Consider the following 14,722-nt stretch of genomic DNA (forward strand, 5'->3'; position numbering starts at 1 on the left):
TCCTTTCTATTGTCTTTTTTGTTTCAATATCGTTTATTTCTGCTCTTATTTTTATTATTTCCCTCCTTCTACTGACTCTGGGCCTTGTTTGTTCTTCTTTTTCTAGTTCTGTTAGGTGTCGTTTGAGGTTGCTTACGTGAGCTTTTTCTTGTTTAGTGAGGTGAGCCTGTATTGCGATGAATTTCCCTCTTAGGACTGCTTTTGCTGCATCCCAAATGATTTGGTATGTCGTGTTCTCATTTTCATTTGTCTCCAGATAATATTTGATTTCTTCTTTAATTTCTTCAATGATCCATTGTTTGTTGAGAAGCGTGTTGTTTAGTCTCCACATTTTTGCACCTTTCTCTGCTTTTTTCTTGTAGTTGATTTCTAGTTTAATAGCGTTATGATCAGAAAAGATGCTTGATATTATTTCAACTCTCTTGTATTTATTGATGTTTGCTTTGGTTCCCAAAATATGGTCAATCCTTGAGAATGTTCCATGTGCACTTGAGAAGAATGTGTAACCTGCTGTTTTTGGATGAAGTGTTCTATATATATCTATTAAGTCCATCTGGTCTAATTTTTCATTTAATTCTATTATTTCCTTGTTGATTTTCTGTCTGGATGTTCTGTCCATTGGTGTTAATGGTGTGTTGAGGTCCCCTACTATTATTGTATTGTTGTTGATGTCTTCTTTTAGTTCTATTAAGAGTTGCTTTACAAATTTTGGTGCTCCTGTGTTGGGTGCGTATATATTTATAAGTGTTATGTCTTCTTGGTGGAGAGTCCCTTTTATCATTATATACTGTCCCTCTTTGTCTTTCTTTATCTGTTTTGCTTTGAAATCTACCTTGTCTGATATTAGTATAGCGACACCTGCTTTCTTTTGTTCATTATTAGCTTGGAGTATTGTTCTCCATCCCTTCACTCTGAGTCTGTGTTTGTCTTTGGGGCTGAGGTGTGTTTCCTGGAGGCAGCATATTGTTGGATCTTGTTCTTTGATCCATCCTGCCACTCTGTGTCTTTTGATTGGGGAGTTCAATCCGTTTACATTTAGAGTGATTATTGAGACGTGGTGGCCTACCACTACCATTTTGTGTCTTGTTTTCCGGTTTTCTTCAGTTTCCTTTGTTTCTCGTCCCATGGTTTAATCTGTTCTGATGTAGAGCTGCTACTCTCTGTTGTTGTCCTTCTACTTATCTCCTCTGCTCTTGTTTTTGTAGTCCCTTTCCTTTTTTGGATTTTTCAGGAATGAGGGTTTTCCTGAGGATTTCCTGAAGAGGAGGTTTTGTGGCAATGAACTCCCTTAATTTTTGTTTATCTGGGAAAGTAAGCTGGGGTTTTTTTTTTTAATGGAATAGCTTCTGACCTTACTTCTCTTAAATCCTAACTTACTCAAGCATCTGGGTGCTTCCGTAAGTCGCCTATCATGGTCACGTTCAACCATTTATGTATTGAAATACCTATCATTTTATCATGTTATTGTCTTTTATTTCTCTTTTATATTACAGTTAGGACATTTTATTGGTACTTTGAAATTATGTGTATAGATAGCTTTTATTATTTATAAATTTCATTTTAGGTTAGTAAAGGTGCTGTTATTTCAAATATTTATTAGCAGAAGAGAGACTTGGGTCTGATAGGATTGGAGTCACTATGTAGCCATTGGCCACAGAGCTCAAACGTTTTTGCTCATAAGCTCCCTAAAATAATGATAAACCCCCCACACACAGTTTTAAGTTGAAACCTAAATTTATTATCCAAGTTTACATTTATATTTTTAATAGGAGACAGAAAATATTAGTCGTTTTATAAATTGAAATAAACTGAGGATTGACTATAATCATAATAAATATTACATGATGATTTGATAAAGTAGACTTTATCTTATTGAACAAAGCACACTAGACACTAAACAACTTAATTTTTTTGTATCTATGGGTTTTATTGAGTGTGTCTACATTTTTTGGTGGCCTGAAAAACTTTCTAGTTACATTTTTTGTTTGTATGTTTGTTTGTTTTAAGTTAGCTTATTGAAATATAATTTAATACAGTAAAATCCAACTATTTTTAAATGTGTACTCCAGTTACTTTTAAAAGAAACTATGTCAGGGGAGAAGATCCAAGATGGCGCCGTGAGTAGTCCTCTTTGTCTCTCGCCCTTCGAGTCTACAATTATTTGGACACTTATCGCTTGACAAAGGATATCCAGACAGCATCTCAGGACGTCTGAGACACCCACGCGACTATACATCGGAAGGCGGACGGACTTTCCTCCCGGAGGATGTGGAAATAGGTGAAAACTCTCCGACCCCGACGGGCAGCCTAGTACCCGCAAGCGGCTTTCTTCCAACGGACGCCCCCAGAGGATCCACACACATCTAGGGCAGGAGCGAGAACACAACAGAGGAGCGGCGGTGGAAACAGGTGACCAGAACCCTACTTAAACCCCCCGCAATTACTCCTAAACGCAGAGGGAAACTTTGGAGTTGCACACCTGAGCCCGTGGGGAGAGTCTCTCCCCGCCATTGGTGGGGAGACCCAGCCTGGTGCTCGGGGCGCCCGGAGGGTCCCAGAGAGAGTCACGGAGGGTACGGAGGTCTCCCAGCTGCCGTTGCCCGCCCCGTGGGACTAGGGATTGCCGGAGATCTCGGAGAGGACCGGGGCAGGGCGAACTTTCAAAGGCCGGTTCTGCGACCCGGAGGGGAAGCGCCGGAGCTCCGCCCAGGCAGCAGACAAAACTCTCTGTGTGCCGTTAGCAGAGGGGCCACGCCGAGCATTCACGGCTCTGGGAGAGGCCCGGAGAGAAGCCCAGAGGGCGGGGCGACCCCCAGCTGCCGTTGCCCGCCCCGTGAGACTAGGGATTGCCGGAGATCTCGGAGAGGACTGGGGCTGGAGAGAGTTCCAGAGACCCAGCTTAGTAGCCTAGGGGGAAACCCTACAGGCTCACAGCAGCCTTAGGGAAAGCCTCTGCACAGCACCAGTAGAAGGCACCCAGCCGCCAGCCATAAGGCTGGAAGACCCCAGGGCAAAAGCAGCATAGCTAGGTGTACTAACCACAGACTGTAGAAGATGCCAATAGCTCTCCTGCGACCCATAGAGGACAAGTGAGATTCGGTGGGTGCCGACAGCAACGGAGCGACAAATATAAGTGATCCCACCCCTGGCTGCTGGAAAAGCCCATAACACCATTGCAGACCCCAAGGAGAGAGCACATCTAGGTGGGCTGCAACAGTAGGCACCTGCAGCCTGAAGCCCCCCTGTGACGGCCCCCACGGCAGAGGAGGGAATCCAAAGGGCCACTGTGGCTACGAAGAGGGGCCCAGGCCCAGTTAGCAACTACGGACAGGGTTCCTGGTTGGTGAAGTATAAACAGCTGCTCCCCCCACCGCAGCAGCTGAAACAAGTGAAAGGAGCAACTAAACTCTATCTCCATGCGGAGGCACAAATCAACAACATCAAGCAATATGAAAAAATACATTAAATCTCCAGACCAGAAAGAAAGTAACAAATACACAGAAAACAATCCCAAAGAAAATGAGATATATAACCTAAATGATGATGACTTCAAAACAGCCATCATTAAGATTCTCAATGAGTTAAGAGAGAATTCTGACTGTCAACTCAACGAGTTCAGGAGCTATGTCACAAAAGAGTTTGATACGATAAAGAAGAACCAAACAGAAATATTGGAAATGAAGAACACAATAGAGGAGATTAAGAAAAATCTAGATGCTCTGAACAGTAGGGCCGATAATATGGAGGAAAGAATTAGCAATTTGGAAGATGGCAATATAGAATTGTTGCAGGCAGAGGAGGAGAGAGAAGCAAGACTTAAAAGAAATGAAGAAACTCTCCGAGAATTATCAGACACAATTAGGAGATGCAACGTAAGGATTATAGGTATACCAGAGGGAGAAGAGAAGGAGAAAGGGGCAGAAAACCTATTCAAAGAAATAATGGCTGAGAACTTCCCAAATCTGGTGAGGGAGATGGATCTTCAGGTGACAGAAGCCAATAGATCTCCAAACTTTATCAATGCAAGAAGACCAACTCCACGGCATATAGTAGTGAAGCTAGCAAAAGTCAACGACAAGGAGAAAATATTAAGGACAGCCAGGCAAAAGAAACTAACCTACAAAGGAACCCCCATCAGGCTATCAGCAGATTTCTCAGCAGAAACTTTACAGGCTAGAAGAGAGTGGAATGATATATTCAAAAATCTGAAGGACAAAAATCTACAGCCGAGAATTCTCTACCCAGCGAAAATATCCTTCAAATACGAAGGAGAAATAAAAACTTTCCCAGATAAACAAAAATTAAGGGAGTTCATTGCCACAAAACCTCCTCTTCAGGAAATCCTCAGGAAAACCCTCATTCCTGAAAAATCCAAAAAAGGAAAGGGGCTACAAAACCAAGAGCAGAGGAGATAAGTAGAAGGACAACAACAGAGAGTAGCAGCTCTACATCAGAACAGATTAAACCATGGGACGAGAAACAAAGGAAACTGAAGAAAACCGGAAAACAAGACACAAAATGGTAGTGGTAGGCCCCCGCGTCTCAATAATCACTCTAAATGTAAATGGATTGAACTCCCCAATCAAAAGACACAGAGTGGCAGGATGGATCAAAGAACAAGATCCAACAATATGCTGCCTCCAGGAAACACACCTCAGCCCCAAAGACAAACACAGACTCAGAGTGAAGGGATGGAGAACAATACTCCAAGCTAATAATGAACAAAAGAAAGCAGGTGTTGCTATACTAATATCAGACAAGGTAGATTTCAAAGCAAAACAGATAAAGAAAGATAAAGAGGGACAGTATATAATGATAAAAGGGACTCTCCACCAAGAAGACATAACACTTATAAATATATACGCACCCAACACAGGAGCACCAAAATTTGTAAAGCAACTCTTAATAGAACTAAAAGAAGACATCAACAACAATACAATAATAGTAGGGGACCTCAACACACCATTAACACCAATGGACAGAACATCCAGACAGAAAATCAACAAGGAAATAATAGAATTAAATGAAAAATTAGACCAGATGGACTTAATAGATATATATAGAACACTTCATCCAAAAACAGCAGGTTACACATTCTTCTCAAGTGCACATGGAACATTCTCAAGGATTGACCATATTTTGGGAACCAAAGCAAACATCAATAAATACAAGAGAGTTGAAATAATATCAAGCATCTTTTCTGATCATAACGCTATTAAACTAGAAATCAACTACAAGAAAAAAGCAGAGAAAGGTGCAAAAATGTGGAGACTAAACAACACGCTTCTCAACAAACAATGGATCATTGAAGAAATTAAAGAAGAAATCAAATATTATCTGGAGACAAATGAAAATGAGAACACGACATACCAAATCATTTGGGATGCAGCAAAAGCAGTCCTAAGAGGGAAATTCATCACAATACAGGCTCACCTCACTAAACAAGAAAAAGCTCACGTAAGCAACCTCAAATGACACCTAACAGAACTAGAAAAAGAAGAACAAACAAAGCCCAGAGTCAGTAGAAGGAGGGAAATAATAAAAATAAGAGCAGAAATAAACGATATTGAAACAAAAAAGACAATAGAAAGGATCAATGAAACAAAGAGTTCGTTCTTCGAAAGAATTAACAAAATTGACAAGCCCCTAGCCAGACTCACCAAGAAAAGAAGAGAGAAATCGCAAATTAATAAAATCAGGAATGACAGAGGAGAAATCACAACAGATACCAATGAAATACAAGAGATCATAAGAGAATACTATGAAAAACTATATGCCAACAAATTGAACAACCTGGAAGAAATGGACAAATTCCTAGACTCCTACAATCTCCCCAAACTGAATCAGGAAGAAATGGAGAATCTGAATAGACCAATCACAAGTAAGGAAATAGAAACGGTAATCAAAAACCTCCCCAAAAATAAGAGTCCAGGACCAGACGGCTTCTCTGGAGAATTCTACCAAACATTCAAAGAAGACTTAATACCTATTCTCCTCAAACTGTTCCAGAAAATTGAGAAAGATGGAGAACTCCCTAACACATTCTATGAAGCCAACATCACTCTGATCCCCAAACCTGACAAGGACAACACAAAGAAGGAGAACTACAGGCCGATATCACTGATGAACATAGATGCAAAAATCCTCAACACAATTTTGGCAAACCGATTACAGCAATACATCAAAAAGATTATACACCATGATCAAGTGGGATTTATACCAGGGACACAGGGATGGTTCAACATCCGCAAGTCAATCAACGTGATACACTACATCAACAAAATGAAAAACAAAAACCACATGATCATCTCAATAGATGCAGAGAAAGCATTCGACAAGATCCAACACCCATTTATGATAAAAACCCTCAGTAAAATGGGTATAGAAGGAAAGTACCTCAACATAATAAAGGCCATATATGATAGACCCACAGCCAACATCATACTCAATGGACAAAAGCTGAAAGCCATCCCTCTGAGGACAGGAACAAGACAAGGGTGCCCACTTTCACCACTCCTATTCAACATAGTACTGGAGGTGCTGGCCAGAGCAATTCGGCAGGAAAAAGAAATAAAAGGAATCCAAATAGGTAACGAAGAAGTAAAACTCTCGTTGTTTGCAGACGACATGATCTTATACACAGAAAACCCCAAAGAATCCACAGAAAAACTATTAGAAATAATCAACAACTACAGCAAAGTAGCAGGGTATAAAATTAACGTGCATAAATCAGTAGCATTTCTATACACTAACAATAAACTAACAGAAAAAGAACTCAAGAATTCTATCCCATTCACAATCGCAACGAAAAGAATAAAATACCTTGGGATAAACTTAACCAAGGAAGTGAAGGATCTATACAATGAAAACTACAAGACTTTCTTGAAAGAAATAGGCGATGACATAAAGGGATGGAAAAACATTCCTTGCACATGGATTGGAAGAATAAACATAGTTAAAATGTCCATACTACCTAAAGCAATATACAGATTCAATGCTATCCCAATCAGAATCCCAAGAACATTCTTCACAGAAATTGAACAAACAATCCTAAAATTCATATGGGGGAACAAAAGACCGCGAATTGCTAAAGCAATCCTGAGCAAGAAAAACAAAGCCGGCGGAATCACAATCCCCGATTTCAAAACATACTACAAAGCTACAGTGATCAAAACAGCATGGTACTGGTACAAAAACAGGTCCACAGATCAATGGAACAGGATTGAAAGCCCAGAGATAAAACCACACATCTATGGACAGCTAATCTTCGACAAAGAAGCAGAGGGCCTACAATGGAGAAAAGAAAGTCTCTTCAACAAATGGTGCTGGGAAAACTGGACAGCCACATGCAAAAGATTGAAAATTGACCATTCTTTTTCACCACACACCAAAATAAACTCAAAATGGATCAAAGACCTAAAGATTAGGCCTGAAACAATAAGTCTTTTGGAAGAGAATATAGGCAGTACACTCTTTGACATCAGTTTCAAAAGAATCTTTTCGGACACTGTAACTCCTCAGTTGAGGGAAACAATAGAAAGAATAAACAAATGGGACTTCATCAGACTAAAGAGCTTCTTCAAGGCAAGGGAAAACAGGATTGAAACAAAAAAACAGCTCACTAATTGGGAAAAAATATTTACAAGCCACTTATCCGACAAAGGGTTAATCTCCATAATATACAAAGAACTCACACTGCTTAACAACAAAAAAACAAACAACCCGATCAAAAAATGGGCAGAGGACATGAACAGACATTTCTCAAAAGAAGATATGAATATGGCCAATAGACACATGAAAAGATGTTCATCATCGCTAATCATCAGGGAAATGCAAATCAAAACTACACTAAGATATCACCTTACCCCCGTTAGATTGGCAAAAACATCCAAAACCAAGAACGACAAATGTTGGAGAGGTTGTGGAGAAAGAGGAACCCTCATACACTGTTGGTGGGAATGCAAACTGGTACAGCCACTATGGAAAACAGTATGGAGATTTCTCAAAAAGTTAAAAATAGAAATACCCTATGACCCAGCCATCCCATTACTGGGTATCTATCCTAAGAACCTGATATCAGATATCTCAAGAGTCCGTTGCACCCCTATGTTCATCGCAGCATTATTTACAATAGCCAAGACGTGGAACCAGCCTACATGCCCAGAAACTGATGATTGGATAAAGAAGATGTGGTATATATACACAATGGAATACTACTCAGCCATAAAAAAAGACGAAATTGGCCCATTCACAACATCGTGGATGGACCTCGAGGGCATTATGTTAAGCGAAATAAGCCAGTCAGAGAAAGACGAACTCTATATGACTCCACTCATAGGTGGAAATTAGTATATTGAGAAGGAGATCTGATCGGTGGTTACCAGGGAAAAGGGGGGGTGGGGGGAGGGTACGGAGGGGGAAGTGGTGTACCCACAACATGACTAACAAAAATGTACAACTGAAATCTCACAAGGTTGTAATCTATCATAACATTAATAAATAAAAAAAAAAGAAACTATGTCACTAACGTGTCCTCCTGTGGCCGTGCTGCGTGTGGGGATTCCCAGCATGGGCTCGACAGCCCTCCAGCGCCATCTTCCCCCTCACCAGAAACGTGTATGGTGGGGAAAGTCAGGAAGCCCCATGAGTTTCAGGCACCTTGATTAATCTTTAAACATTTTCGTAGACCAATATCTTGATTGATAGATGCATTTGCTTGGTGTCCAGCAGTTTTTATACCCTAGAGCAATTCATCATAATGAGACTTGGCGTGGGCAAGGGACCTGCCCTTCTGTTGTAGGGTGGGGAAGGACTGTGTGAATACAACCCTGTTAGGAAAGAGTATGTATAGAAGACACAGATCTGGAAATGGGTTCCCTTGAAGTCATCTGTATGCACGCACACCTCGGCAAGTCTCTCTGTGTCCCCCTGTTTGAAGGGTACTGCCCAGAGGCTCAGGGGCTCAGGGCTCTGTCTGAGAAGGCGCTAAGGGTAGAGGCGCCACTTTGTGGGCCCACTACTGCTACTTCATCTGGAGCAGCTGGGCTGCTTTTCTGTTTCACATTTAAACTTTTGTTTGAAGGGAGAGTTTTGCTGCTAAAAATAACAATTTGAGAAACACAGCTTCCATGGGGAACCATTTAAGGATTTTAAGCAAGGAGTGACATAATTAGGTTTTTATATCAAAAGGTCACTTTGGCATCTGAACACATTGTGGAGGATAGATTAAAGGGAGGTGAGACTGGAGGCCCAGAGACTTCTCACAGAGGCCAAAACAGTCCAAAGGAAAAATTGTAAGAGCTGGCAACTCTGGGCTCCGTCCCAGGGTGGCAGCATCCACTTTAGACTGGGCGGGGGCTTCGTGGTTCGCAAGTCCCCACCCAGTTGCTCTATGCTTTCACATCTTCTGCCTGGCCTTTGCCTTCGTGACCCCTGCCTTGGGACAATCTTTGACTCCTTCCTCCTCATCCTGTGGATCTAGTCTGCCATCAAGTCTTGTCGTTTCTTCCTTCAAATTATCTCATATTTGTTTCTCTCTCTCCATATTACTATTCCGTCATCCTAGACCAGGCACTTAGCATTTCATGCTTGGCTCTCCAGGAGCCTCTTAACTGGTCTTCCTGCTGTCAGTCTGTCTGCAAACCAACCCTATATTGCCACTGCTAGCTACTCTTTTTCTTTTTCAAGACACATTGCAGCCATGCAAAAAGAGTACAGTTTTGTCAAATCTTGCTTCAGATTTCTTCTCCTCTCACCAGTCCTTGGCTTTTCTAGGAAATTCTAAGTGGAACATAAGATTAAAATGGTGATTAATACCCTTCCAGTCTCTAGAAGCTGTTGCGGTATGTTTCTCTCGCTTCTTTTTATGTGAGATATTTTTAAATTGAGCGGGCCTTAAAAGGTGAGGGAATACGTGCCTCCTTTTCTCAGGGAAATATTATGTGAAGAAAGTAGAATTTTTAAATGGAGTGGAGAAGGAAATATAACAGCATATTTTATTTGAGGCTTTATGGTATCAGATGTTCCCATCGGGTGGTAAATAATTACTTGGGTTGGTAATAATGGTGAAGGGTAGTAAAAGGAACATAGGAAAGCAGCATATGTATTTGGGAAAACAGGCCAAGTGTGGAAGAATAATGGAACCAATGGGGCCTTCCTGGGCCTCACAGAGGTGCTGGTCCAGGCTTTGATGGAGGAGACAGGTGAAAAATGGGTTTACCTGGAGCTTGAATCGTCATGAAGATAAATGTACATGGTTGCTTCTCCTGACAATTCTTAAATTCCTTCTTAGGAATCATTGGCTCTCTTTGAAGCATTTTCCATGGAAAAACTACTTGTCTGGGCTGTCTTTTCACAAAACCGCTATTTCTGACCCTCAGGGTATGGTACCAGTTCAACTTTTAGAATACTTATCTAGACAGGTAAGTTATAAGCTGGGATCTAGTTTGAAAATATTTTAAAGTTTTTATGTTTTCCTTTTTCTCCCCAAAGCCCCCCGGTACACAGTTGCATATTCTTCGTTGTGGGTCCTTCTAGTTGTGGCATGTGGGATGCTGCCTGAGCGTGGTTGGATGAGCAGTGCCATGTCTGCGCCCAGGATTCGAACCAACGAAACCCTGGGCCACCTACAGCGGAGCGCGAGAACTTAACCACTCGGCCACGGGGCCAGCCCCTGAAAATATTTTAAATTTTAAAACTTTTTAACTTATAAAAGAAAGCAATTTGTAAATTCAAAGTAAAAACCCTTTAAACAATAATAGCAGCTCTTTGAGGATATTGAACATTATTAGAGAGTGAAGTGGACCTGACCGTACTGTGCACTGCCGTCCGGAGCAGGAGGCAAGTAGGGAGGAGGAGGCGAGTGGGCCACAGGAGCAATAATGGGTTTAGACCTGTCTTCAGGATTATCTCTCTCCCTCACTGGGGCTAAAGAAATAACGCAGAATTTTAATTGTCTTTCTTTGCCTTCAAGACATTTTACTATGTTTCTTTTTCCACTGCCTCCTCCTCTCCCTCGTTGAAATACCGCATTTGAAATGTGTCTTCCTGCCTGATTTGGTCTCTCCACGGCTGTTTTCTGCCCTCTGTTGGCAGGTTCCCGTGGACCTGTCTGTCTTGTGTGCAGGAGACAGTCACGTAGAGCTCTTCTAGCCATTTTCTGCAGGTCAGCTTGGGCAGGCAGAGAGAAGACAAGAAGGTGTTTTCTTTTGCTGGCATCCTATGGGCCTGGAGGCATGGTCTGGTGTAGAGCAAACCCGAGGGTCCAGAATTTGCTGCGAAATCAAGTAGGTTATAAGACTGTTCAGTGCTGAACTTGGAGTCAGTTTGGGGCACCAGGGCTTGCCATGGAGAAGGTTAGAGTGAGCCCGAGTCTCCTGGTGGTCCCAGAACTCAGCAAGGGTCTTTGAGGCTGCTTTGGCCTGAGTGTGACTTGGGTTAGGATTTCTTTCCACTAAGGAACAGGGCAGCTTGGAGACCACAGCAGCTTATGGCAGCTTGCTAACTTGATGCTCGGCTGTTCAGTTCTGGATCAGAAAAGGGGTGTTTGGGCTGGCCCTGTGCCAGAAGAAATTATAGGTGGTGTCTGTGAAGTAGTAGGAGGCCATACCAACGCCACAGAGAGGAAGCTGGAACCCCTCAGGGTCTTTAGATTTCCCAGGCTGTGTATGAGTTGCAGTGAGGTCACCAAATACAGCCAAAATATCATTGTCCCTAACAATGAGAGAAATGATTGCTTGGGTAATTGGAATATATAGATAACCGAAGTTCTCATTTATCTAATATTTTCAGCTTCCCCCCAAAAATGAAAAAACAAAACAAAAACCTTTCACTGGATCTTAATAAATCACATTAGGGGCCTGCCTGGTGGCGTAGTGGTTAAGTTTCTGCGCTCCACTTCAGCAGCCTGGGGTTCACCAGTTTGGATCCTCAGCTTGGACCTACCCATGGCTTATCAAGCCAAGCTGTGGCAGGTGTCCCACTATAAAATAGAGGTGGATGGGCACAGATGTTAGCTCAGGGCTAAAAAAAGGAAAAAAGAAAAAAGAAATCACATTAAGCAATTGCTTATTAATAGTTAATAATTGGAGGCCGGCCATGTGGCCGAGTGGTTAAGTTCACGCGCTCCGCTGCGGCGGCCCAGGGTTTCACCAGTTGGGATCCTGGGCGTGGACATGGCACCGCTCATCAGGCCACGCTGAGGTGGCGTCCCACATGCCACAACTAAAAGGACCTACAACTAAAATATACAGCTATGTATTGGGGGGCTTTGGGGCGAAGAAGAAAAAGAAAGAAGAAGATTGGCAACAGATGTTAGGCGCCAATCTGAAAAAAAAAATGTTAATAATTGCTTATTACTTGCTAGTATCAGTAGCCAGTTGGAAGGAAGAGGGAAGGAGCAAGACGCTTGAAATTTAATCCCTAACATAAATTTAGAGTTGTCAATATCCAGAAAAATGTCATATCTTGTGCTTGAACTTGTCTAGGAGTCCTCACCGGGATCTGCAGTTGCTCCGGAAAGACTCTCTGGGTCTTTGGTGGGCGTTACCTTGTAAGCATGGCTTCATATGGTAAGTTCCGCGAGTTAGAAGACTATCTGACAGAGCCCCATCTTAGAGACCAGGAAACCTGGATTCTAGTCTCAGCTCTGCTATTAAAAAGCCATGTAGGGTTCGGGGAGAGGGTGGAAGAGGAAGCCATGTGGCATGGTTTCCAAGCTGCCCTGTTCCTTAGTGGAAAGAAATCCTAACCCAAGTCACACTCAGGCCAAAGCAGCCTCAAAGACCCTTGCTGAGTTCTGGGACCACCAGGGGACTCGGGCTCACTCTAACCTTCTCCATGGCAAGCCCTGGTGCCCCAAACTGTCTCCAAGTTCAGCACTGAACAGTCTTATAACCTACTTGATTTCGCAGCAAATTCTGGACCCTCGGGTTTGCTCTACACCAGACCATGCCTCCAGGCCCATAGGATGCCAGCAAAAGAAAACACCTTCTTGTCTTCTCTCTGCCTGCCCAAGCTGACCTGCAGAAAATGGCTAGAAGAGCTCTACGTGACTGTCTCCTGCACACAAGACAGACAGGTCCACGAGAACCTGCCAACAGAGGGCAGAAAACAGCGGTGGAGAGACCAAATCAGGCAGGAAGACACATTTCAAATGCAGTATTTCAACAAGGGAGAGGAGGAGGCAGTGGAAAAAGAAACATAGTAAAATTACTATGGACTCAGCTTTCAATTACCTTTAAATGAGGGTGTTAAACAATATATGTATAAGATTCCTTTTAGCCCTGAAATTCTGTGATTCTGGTGGAGATTATGTCATTTTGGATTTGCGTCCCTCATTAAGCTGTGTGTAGTTGCTTAAAAAGTATTATTTGGTTGATTCTATCTAAAGTTAGAGCCATGTCTTTTTCAGATTGTCCTGTCACCCTTTTGACTGTTCTGTCCTTCCTTTCCTTGCTCAGATAGGACGAAATTCCTTTTCACTAACAGTGTTGGAAGCTGGAACTGGAGTTAGCATCCCTGTGTTAAAGTAAGAGCTGCCCTAAGGCTTCTGTTTCCACTGAGCTTGGGGCAAGAGACATTGTTGGGGGGCTTGCCTTTGGCCTGTGCACCCAAGCACAAATTCCTGTTACATGCTCCTTAAGGTAAGGGTGTCATTCAGCTTTTTTGGTATTCACCCTACAGCTTGTGCAAGGCAGCCACTGTTCAATAAAGAAATATTGTACCTAAGAATAAAATGGCATTGTCCTTAATTTCCCCCCCAAAACCACTAGGTGTCGCCTTCATCTCAGAGAAACTACGCCCCTCCTCTCTCCCTGCACTCCTCCCAACCCCACCCCACACTCAAGGAGCTCTCTCAGCTTCCTGGCACCAGGATTTCTGGAGAAGCGCCTTGAAGGGGAAGACAAACTGTGGCTCTCGGCAGGGGGAGAAGAATGGGTTCCTGTGCATCTCTTTTGTGACAATTTGAGAAAAACTCCCCAGGGCCCATGGCAGTCCCTCCCAGCAACCAAGATATCATCCCTCACAAGCTGTTCCTGAGGAGCAGATCAGCACTCCAGATATGGGGTCTCTGGGGTGAACCTTCTAGGTTGGAAGTTTGGGAGTGGGGTGGAACTCAAGGGGGAGACAATGGGCTTCGGCTGCTTGGGGGAATGCTTCGGTCAGGTGTGAGGCTGGGCTGTGCGCGAGACGAGAGGGAGAAGAGGCCGGTCCTGGGCTGCTGCCCTGGGGCAGCCGGTGCGGCGGAGGCCCAGCGGGCTATGGCGGCCCTCTGAGGACGCGGGAGGACACAGAGGGGCACGGGCACAGGGAGAGAGAGATTGGAGGGCTGAGTCCTACGGAAGGAGACTTATGGACCTTGTAAGGGCTCAGGAAAGACCGGTCACCCGGAGCCCGTCGGTCCTGGAGGGGCCGGTCTTCCCGCGAGCAGGCTGTCTCCCTGGAGAGGGAGGGAGAGGTTGCCGGCGCTGAGAAGGGTGGGATGGTTTACTAGGTGGACTGTGAGGATCCCAAATATCCGGGGACTCCTGACTGCTTCCTGGAGACTGGAGTGTTTGAGGGACTCAGGGGAGTAGAGGGAGGGGACCCTGAGAAGTGCGGGACACGCGAGGGGCGCGAAGAGAGGCCCTGGGCTCGTCGCTAGGGGTGAGCCGGAGCGCGGGGGGCGGGGCGCGGAGCCCGGAGGCCGGGGCGGGGCGGGGCGGGGCGGGGCCGCGGGGGC

General features: G+C 43.8%; 1 long non-coding RNA gene across 2 annotated transcripts in view; it reads left to right on the plus strand.

The window, feature by feature from the left end:
* The window catches only part of LOC111770677 (uncharacterized), a 43,004-nt gene extending 29,268 nt beyond the window's left edge, over positions 1-13,736 (plus strand). For both annotated transcript variants that reach the window (XR_011432381.1, XR_002804054.2), the window contains exons 2-4: positions 10,292-10,421; positions 12,486-12,569; positions 12,912-13,736. This is a non-coding gene — a long non-coding RNA (uncharacterized lncRNA). The remainder of the gene's footprint in view (positions 1-10,291; positions 10,422-12,485; positions 12,570-12,911) is intronic.
* The last annotated feature ends 986 nt before the right edge of the window (positions 13,737-14,722 follow it).

The sequence above is a fragment of the Equus caballus genome, chromosome 25 (assembly GCF_041296265.1).
Source record: "Equus caballus isolate H_3958 breed thoroughbred chromosome 25, TB-T2T, whole genome shotgun sequence".
Taxonomy (NCBI): domain Eukaryota; kingdom Metazoa; phylum Chordata; class Mammalia; order Perissodactyla; family Equidae; genus Equus; species Equus caballus.